This window comes from Schistocerca serialis, unplaced genomic scaffold, assembly GCF_023864345.2.
Source record: "Schistocerca serialis cubense isolate TAMUIC-IGC-003099 unplaced genomic scaffold, iqSchSeri2.2 HiC_scaffold_1224, whole genome shotgun sequence".
In the NCBI taxonomy this organism is placed as follows: domain Eukaryota; kingdom Metazoa; phylum Arthropoda; class Insecta; order Orthoptera; family Acrididae; genus Schistocerca; species Schistocerca serialis.
Genome location: NW_026047430.1, coordinates 115001 through 122500, shown reverse-complemented (window position 1 = coordinate 122500; position 7500 = coordinate 115001). Strand labels below are relative to the sequence as shown.

The following is a 7500-nucleotide window of genomic DNA, read 5'->3' as shown; positions in this document are numbered from 1 at the left end:
TTGTGCCTTAACCTAACCTAATTTGTGCCGTAACCTAACCTAATTTGTGCCGTAACGTAACCCATGTTGTGCCGTAACGTAACCCATGTTGTGCCGTAACGTAACCCATGTTGTGCCGTAACGTAACCCATGTTGTGCCGTAACGTAACCCATGTTGTGCCGTAACGTAACCCATGTTGTGCCGTAACGTAACCCATGTTGTGCCGTAACGTAACCCATGTTGTGCCTTAACCTAACCCATGTTGTGCCTTAACCTAACCCATGTTGTGCCTTAACCTAACCCATGTTGTGCCTTAACCTAACCCATGTTGTGCCTTAACCTAACCCACGTTGTGCCTTAACCTAACCTACGTTGTGCCTTAACCTAACCTACGTTGTGCCTTAACCTAACCCATGTTGTGCCTTAACCTAACCCATGTTGTGCCTTAACCTAACCCATGTTGTGCCTTAACCTAACCCATGTTGTGCCTTAACCTAACCCATGTTGTGCCTTAACCTAACCCATGGTGTGCCTTAACCTAACCCATGGTGTGCCTTAACCTAACCCATGTTGTGCCTTAACCTAACCCATGTTGTGCCTTAACCTAACCCACGTTGTGCCTTAACCTAACCCACGTTGTGCCTTAACCTAACCCACGTTGTGCCTTAACCTAACCCACGTTGTGCCTTAACCTAACCTACGTTGTGCCTTAACCTAACCCATGTTGTGCCTTAACCTAACCCATGTTGTGCCTTAACCTAACCCATGTTGTGCCTTAACCTAACCCATGTTGTGCCTTAACCTAACCCATGGTGTGCCTTAACCTAACCCATGGTGTGCCTTAACCTAACCCATGGTGTGCCTTAACCTAACCCATGGTGTGCCTTAACCTAACCCATGTTGTGCCTTAACCTAACCCATGTTGTGCCTTAACCTAACCCATGTTGTGCCTTAACCTAACCCATGTTGTGCCTTAACCTAACCCATGTTGTGCCTTAACCTAACCCATGTTGTGCCTTAACCTAACCCATGTTGTGCCTTAACCTAACCCATGTTGTGCCTTAACCTAACCCATGTTGTGCCTTAACCTAACCCATGTTGTGCCTTAACCTAACCCATGTTGTGCCTTAACCTAACCCATGTTGTGCCTTAACCTAACCCATGTTGTGCCTTAACCTAACCCATGTTGTGCCTTAACCTAACCCATGTTGTGCCTTAACCTAACCCATGTTGTGCCTTAACCTAACCCATGTTGTGCCTTAACCTAACCCATGTTGTGCCTTAACCTAACCCATGTTGTGCCTTAACCTAACCCATGTTGTGCCTTAACCTAACCCATGTTGTGCCTTAACCTAACCCATGTTGTGCCTTAACCTAACCCATGTTGTGCCTTAACCTAACCCATGTTGTGCCTTAACCTAACCCATGTTGTGCCTTAACCTAACCCATGTTGTGCCTTAACCTAACCCATGTTGTGCCTTAACCTAACCCATGTTGTGCCTTAACCTAACCCATGTTGTGCCTTAACCTAACCCATGTTGTGCCTTAACCTAACCCATGTTGTGCCTTAACCTAACCCATGTTGTGCCTTAACCTAACCCATGTTGTGCCTTAACCTAACCCATGTTGTGCCTTAACCTAACCCATGTTGTGCCTTAACCTAACCCATGTTGTGCCTTAACCTAACCCATGTTGTGCCTTAACCTAACCCATGTTGTGCCTTAACCTAACCCATGTTGTGCCTTAACCTAACCCATGTTGTGCCTTAACGTAACCCATGTTGTGCCTTAACGTAACCCATGTTGTGCCTTAACCTAACCTATAATGTGCCTTAACCTAACCTAAAGTGCGCCGTAACCTAAACTATATTGCGCCTTAACCTGACGCACGTTGTCGCTGAACCTGCTCTGTAATTGTTATGCAACCCGTTAAAGTAGTGTAGTGTTGCCTAACCGCAACCCTCGCAATATAGTTCGCTACTCGCACTGCCCGGTCCCCTGTGTATCGCGTCATGTTAAACACCTTGCAGGTGTTGCTGACTTTCCACATGCTCCTGCTATACACTGTAGTGTGGATAGCAGCAGGACGTACATGCCCCCCCCCCTTCCCCCCTGCCTTCGCAAGCTGGTCGGTGAGAAGTTTGCATGTTCAATGCCCTTCGCATGCCGACGTACTCAGCCTACGTTGTGGTACGGCCTGTCACCTGTCCGCCGATGTACGCAAAACCCACAAACTGTACTGCACATTGCTCCGTATGTACTGAATGATACATCGTGGCCCATGTGACCGTATGACGACAGCGCCTAGCAACGGCGGACCATACAGTCCAAATATTGTGCACGCAGCTACGTGTCGTCTCCCTATAAGAGCTGGATTGCAGTGTGGTACGCCATACAGACGTGTGGGAGGAACGGACGCCCTGGATGGCGATCAGCATGAGCAGTCTGTTGATGTAGTGGAGCGTGTATTCGGACGTAGTCGTCTCTTCTCACACACCGTGATAGCATGTTGCACCGCGTTCCACATCTGCGACATGCTGCAGAGGCGGGCTGACAGTCGTTCGCGCAATGGACACCGCATACGTACGGGGTCTACCTTCCACGTGTTCTCTAGGCGTGCACATGTTGTTGCGTCTATGTGGGCAGACGTAGTGTGTTGTGACACCTGACACAGGCATGCAATACTCGTTGCAAATGGCGATGGACGTGTACGTTTGCTGGTGACGTTACGCAAATGAACAACCGGTAACCCGTTGTGGTGCGGTTGTTCTCGCTAGAGGTGAATCAGTGTTGGCGACGATCGGTCGAGCTATTAACCGGTTGTTTCAGGGATACCCACCATGCCCACGAACGTGAAAGGGGACCCACCATGCCCACGAACGTGAAAGGGGATCTGGGTGTGAGGCGATACGCGGCGGTGGCTGGGTGGGACCGTCCCCGGCCGGTGAGGGGGGGCCGCCCGGCGTGCTGGCAGCGCGGTGCGTGGGCGCACGCGCTACAGCCGGCTGGTGGGGGCGGCCGGTGGCAGGCGCGCCGGCCGACGGACGCGGCAGGCGGCGCAGGTGCGCGCCGGCGCCCCCTGCTCGCGGCGCCTTGCGGCCAAAGTAGGTCCTCGCGGGCCCGGTGCGAAGCGCGGTGGCCATCTGCAGTGTGCTGGTCCGATTGAGGACTTTGTGCGCTGAGGATGCGCCGCCGCCCGGCGCTCGGCGCCGCGACGCCGTCTGCTGCTCGGTCGCCCCAGCGGTTCTCGCAGGTGGTTTGTATCGCAGCTGTGCGGACGTGTTGGCGCGTGCGCTGTGCTGGGAGAGTTCGCTTCGGCACCCAAGTAGGGCTTTTGTCCTTCTGTGGCGCTGGCGTTGGAGCTGCCGGTCACCGTAGGTGGCGCGTGTTGTCTCCCGCCGGCAATGCCACGACAGCACGCTCCCGGGCCTCTGTCGGCAGCGGCAAGCTCAGTTGGGAGCACGGGTGGTCGCACCTAAAGCGTCTACTCGCCTAACTCCGGGCGATTGCGCCTCTCTCGAACCCGACCAAGTACTTAGGACGGCGCTGCGCGCCGCCGGGACCTGAGAGGGTTTCGAGGTGTGTTGTGCAGGGGAGCTCAGCCTCCTCCTGTTTGCAGAATAATTGAGCGGACGCTTGCGTGTTCGCGCGGGCCCCCGGGACACACTCCCGGGCGGCCGGCTGCTCAGCTCTAGTTGACGCAGCTCCCTGGTTGATCCTGCCAGTAGTCATATGCTTGTCTCAAAGATTAAGCCATGCATGTCTCAGTACAAGCCGCATTAAGGTGAAACCGCGAATGGCTCATTAAATCAGTTATGGTTCCTTAGATCGTACCCACGTTACTTGGATAACTGTGGTAATTCTAGAGCTAATACATGCAAACAGAGTCCCGACCAGAGATGGAAGGGACGCTTTTATTAGATCAAAACCAATCGGTCGGCTCGTCCGGTCCGTTTGCCTTGGTGACTCTGAATAACTTAGGGCTGATCGCACGGTCCTCGTACCGGCGACGCATCTTTCAAATGTCTGCCTTATCAACTGTCGATGGTAGGTTCTGCGCCTACCATGGTTGTAACGGGTAACGGGGAATCAGGGTTCGATTCCGGAGAGGGAGCCTGAGAAACGGCTACCACATCCAAGGAAGGCAGCAGGCGCGCAAATTACCCACTCCCGGCACGGGGAGGTAGTGACGAAAAATAACGATACGGGACTCATCCGAGGCCCCGTAATCGGAATGAGTACACTTTAAATCCTTTAACGAGTATCTATTGGAGGGCAAGTCTGGTGCCAGCAGCCGCGGTAATTCCAGCTCCAATAGCGTATATTAAAGTTGTTGCGGTTAAAAAGCTCGTAGTTGGATTTGTGTCCCACGCTGTTGGTTCACCGCCCGTCGGTGTTTAACTGGCATGTATCGTGGGACGTCCTGCCGGTGGGGCGAGCCGAAGGCGTGCGACCGCCTCGTGCGTGCTCGTGCGTCCCGAGGCGGACCCCGTTGAAATCCTACCAGGGTGCTCTTTATTGAGTGTCTCGGTGGGCCGGCACGTTTACTTTGAACAAATTAGAGTGCTTAAAGCAGGCAAGCCCGCCTGAATACTGTGTGCATGGAATAATGGAATAGGACCTCGGTTCTATTTTGTTGGTTTTCGGAACCCGAGGTAATGATTAATAGGGACAGGCGGGGGCATTCGTATTGCGACGTTAGAGGTGAAATTCTTGGATCGTCGCAAGACGAACAGAAGCGAAAGCATTTGCCAAGTATGTTTTCATTAATCAAGAACGAAAGTTAGAGGTTCGAAGGCGATCAGATACCGCCCTAGTTCTAACCATAAACGATGCCAGCCAGCGATCCGCCGCAGTTCCTCCGATGACTCGGCGGGCAGCCTCCGGGAAACCAAAGCTTTTGGGTTCCGGGGGAAGTATGGTTGCAAAGCTGAAACTTAAAGGAATTGACGGAAGGGCACCACCAGGAGTGGAGCCTGCGGCTTAATTTGACTCAACACGGGAAACCTCACCAGGCCCGGACACCGGAAGGATTGACAGATTGATAGCTCTTTCTTGATTCGGTGGGTGGTGGTGCATGGCCGTTCTTAGTTGGTGGAGCGATTTGTCTGGTTAATTCCGATAACGAACGAGACTCTAGCCTGCTAACTAGTCGCGTGACATCCTTCGTGCTGTCAGCGATTACTTTTCTTCTTAGAGGGACAGGCGGCTTCTAGCCGCACGAGATTGAGCAATAACAGGTCTGTGATGCCCTTAGATGTTCTGGGCCGCACGCGCGCTACACTGAAGGAATCAGCGTGTCTTCCTAGGCCGAAAGGTCGGGGTAACCCGCTGAACCTCCTTCGTGCTAGGGATTGGGGCTTGCAATTGTTCCACATGAACGAGGAATTCCCAGTAAGCGCGAGTCATAAGCTCGCGTTGATTACGTCCCTGCCCTTTGTACACACCGCCCGTCGCTACTACCGATTGAATGATTTAGTGAGGTCTTCGGACTGGTACGCGGCATTGACTCTGTCGTTGCCGATGCTACCGGAAAGATGACCAAACTTGATCATTTAGAGGAAGTAAAAGTCGTAACAAGGTTTCCGTAGGTGAACCTGCGGAAGGATCATTACCGACTAGACTGCATGTCTTTCGATGTGCGTGTCGTGTCGCGCAACACGCTACCTGTACGGCTCGCAGTAGCTGTGCGCCGCGTGCGGAACCACGCGTTCGTCTCAAAACTAACGGCAATGTTGTGTGGTACGAGCGCTGAAGCGCTGGAGCGGCTGGCCTGCGGCACCTGGCGCCTGGCGCCGGTTTTGAATGACTTTCGCCGGAGTGCCTGTCCGCTCCGGTGTGGAGCCGTACGACGCCCATCGGCCGTGAGGCCGTTGGACACTGAACGCTGGAACAGGGGCCGCCACACGCCTCAGTCCCGCCTATGCAACTGTCTTGAAAGAGATAGTGGAAACTACGAAAAGATCACCCAGGACGGTGGATCACTCGGCTCGTGGGTCGATGAAGAACGCAGCAAATTGCGCGTCGACATGTGAACTGCAGGACACATGAACATCGACGTTTCGAACGCACATTGCGGTCCATGGATTCCGTTCCCGGGCCACGTCTGGCTGAGGGTCGGCTACGTATACTGAAGCGCGCGGCGTTTGCCCCGCTTCGCAGACCTGGGAGTGTCGTGGCCGCCTGTGGGGCCGGCCGCGTCTCCTTAAACGTGCGATGCGCGCCCGTCGCCTGGCGGTTCGCATACCGGTACTTACTCGGTAGCGTGCACAGCCGGCTGGCGGTGTGGCGTGCGACACCTCGTACAACGACGTCAGAGCAGGCGAGACTACCCGCTGAATTTAAGCATATTACTAAGCGGAGGAAAAGAAACTAACAAGGATTCCCCCAGTAGCGGCGAGCGAACAGGGAAGAGTCCAGCACCGAACCCCGCAGGCTGCCGCCTGTCGTGGCATGTGGTGTTTGGGAGGGTCCACTACCCCGACGCCTCGCGCCGAGACCAAGTCCAACTTGAATGAGGCCACGGCCCGTAGAGGGTGCCAGGCCCGTAGCGGCCGGTGCGAGCGTCGGCGGGACCTCTCCTTCGAGTCGGGTTGCTTGAGAGTGCAGCTCCAAGTGGGTGGTAAACTCCATCTGAGACTAAATATGACCACGAGACCGATAGCGAACAAGTACCGTGAGGGAAAGTTGAAAAGAACTTTGAAGAGAGAGTTCAAAAGTACGTGAAACCGTTCTGGGGTAAACGTGAGAAGTCCGAAAGGTCGAACGGGTGAGATTCACGCCCATCCGGCCACTGGCCTCCGCCCTCGGCAGATGGGGCCGGCCGCCCGCGCGGAGCAATCCGCGGCGGGGTCGTGTCCGGTTGCCTTTCCACTCGCCGCGGGGTGGGGCCGTTCCGGTGTGCGGTGGGCCGCACTTCTCCCCTAGTAGGACGTCGCGACCCGCTGGGTGCCGGCCTACGGCCCGGGTGCGCAGCCTGTCCTTCCGCGGGCCTCGGTTCGCGTCTGTTGGGCAGAGCCCCGGTGTCCTGGCTGGCTGCCCGGCGGTATATCTGGAGGAGTCGATTCGCCCCTTTGGGCGCTCGGGCTCCCGGCAAGCGCGCGCGGTTCTTCCCGGATGACGGACCTACCTGGCCCGGCCCCGGACCCGCGCCGCTGTTGGCTCGGGATGCTCTCGGGCGGAATAATCGCTCCCGTCAGCGGCGCTTCAGCTTTGGACAATTTCACGACCCGTCTTGAAACACGGACCAAGGAGTCTAACATGTGCGCGAGTCATTGGGCTGTACGAAACCTAAAGGCGTAATGAAAGTGAAGGTCTCGCCTTGCGCGGGCCGAGGGAGGATGGGGCTTCCCCGCCCTTCACGGGGCGGCGGCCTCCGCACTCCCGGGGCGTCTCGTCCTCATTGCGAGGTGAGGCGCACCTAGAGCGTACACGTTGGGACCCGAAAGATGGTGAACTATGCCTGGCCAGGACGAAGTCAGGGGAAACCCTGATGGAGGTCCGTAGCGATTCTGACGTGCA

At 55.4% G+C, this 7500-nt stretch overlaps 2 non-coding genes and 1 pseudogene across 2 annotated transcripts; all 3 read left to right on the top strand.

The window, feature by feature from the left end:
- Positions 1-3684: 3684 nt before the first annotated feature.
- On the top strand, positions 3685-5593 carry LOC126435989 (small subunit ribosomal RNA). The gene has a single exon (XR_007580341.1). It is a non-coding gene; the product is annotated as a small subunit ribosomal RNA (ribosomal RNA).
- A 351-nt stretch (positions 5594-5944) lies between these two features.
- LOC126435977 (5.8S ribosomal RNA) lies at positions 5945-6099 on the top strand. Its single transcript, XR_007580330.1, has one exon. It is a non-coding gene; the product is annotated as a 5.8S ribosomal RNA (ribosomal RNA).
- Positions 6100-6287: 188 nt separating this feature from the next.
- Positions 6288-7500, top strand: part of LOC126435998 (large subunit ribosomal RNA) — an 8679-nt pseudogene continuing 7466 nt past the window's right edge.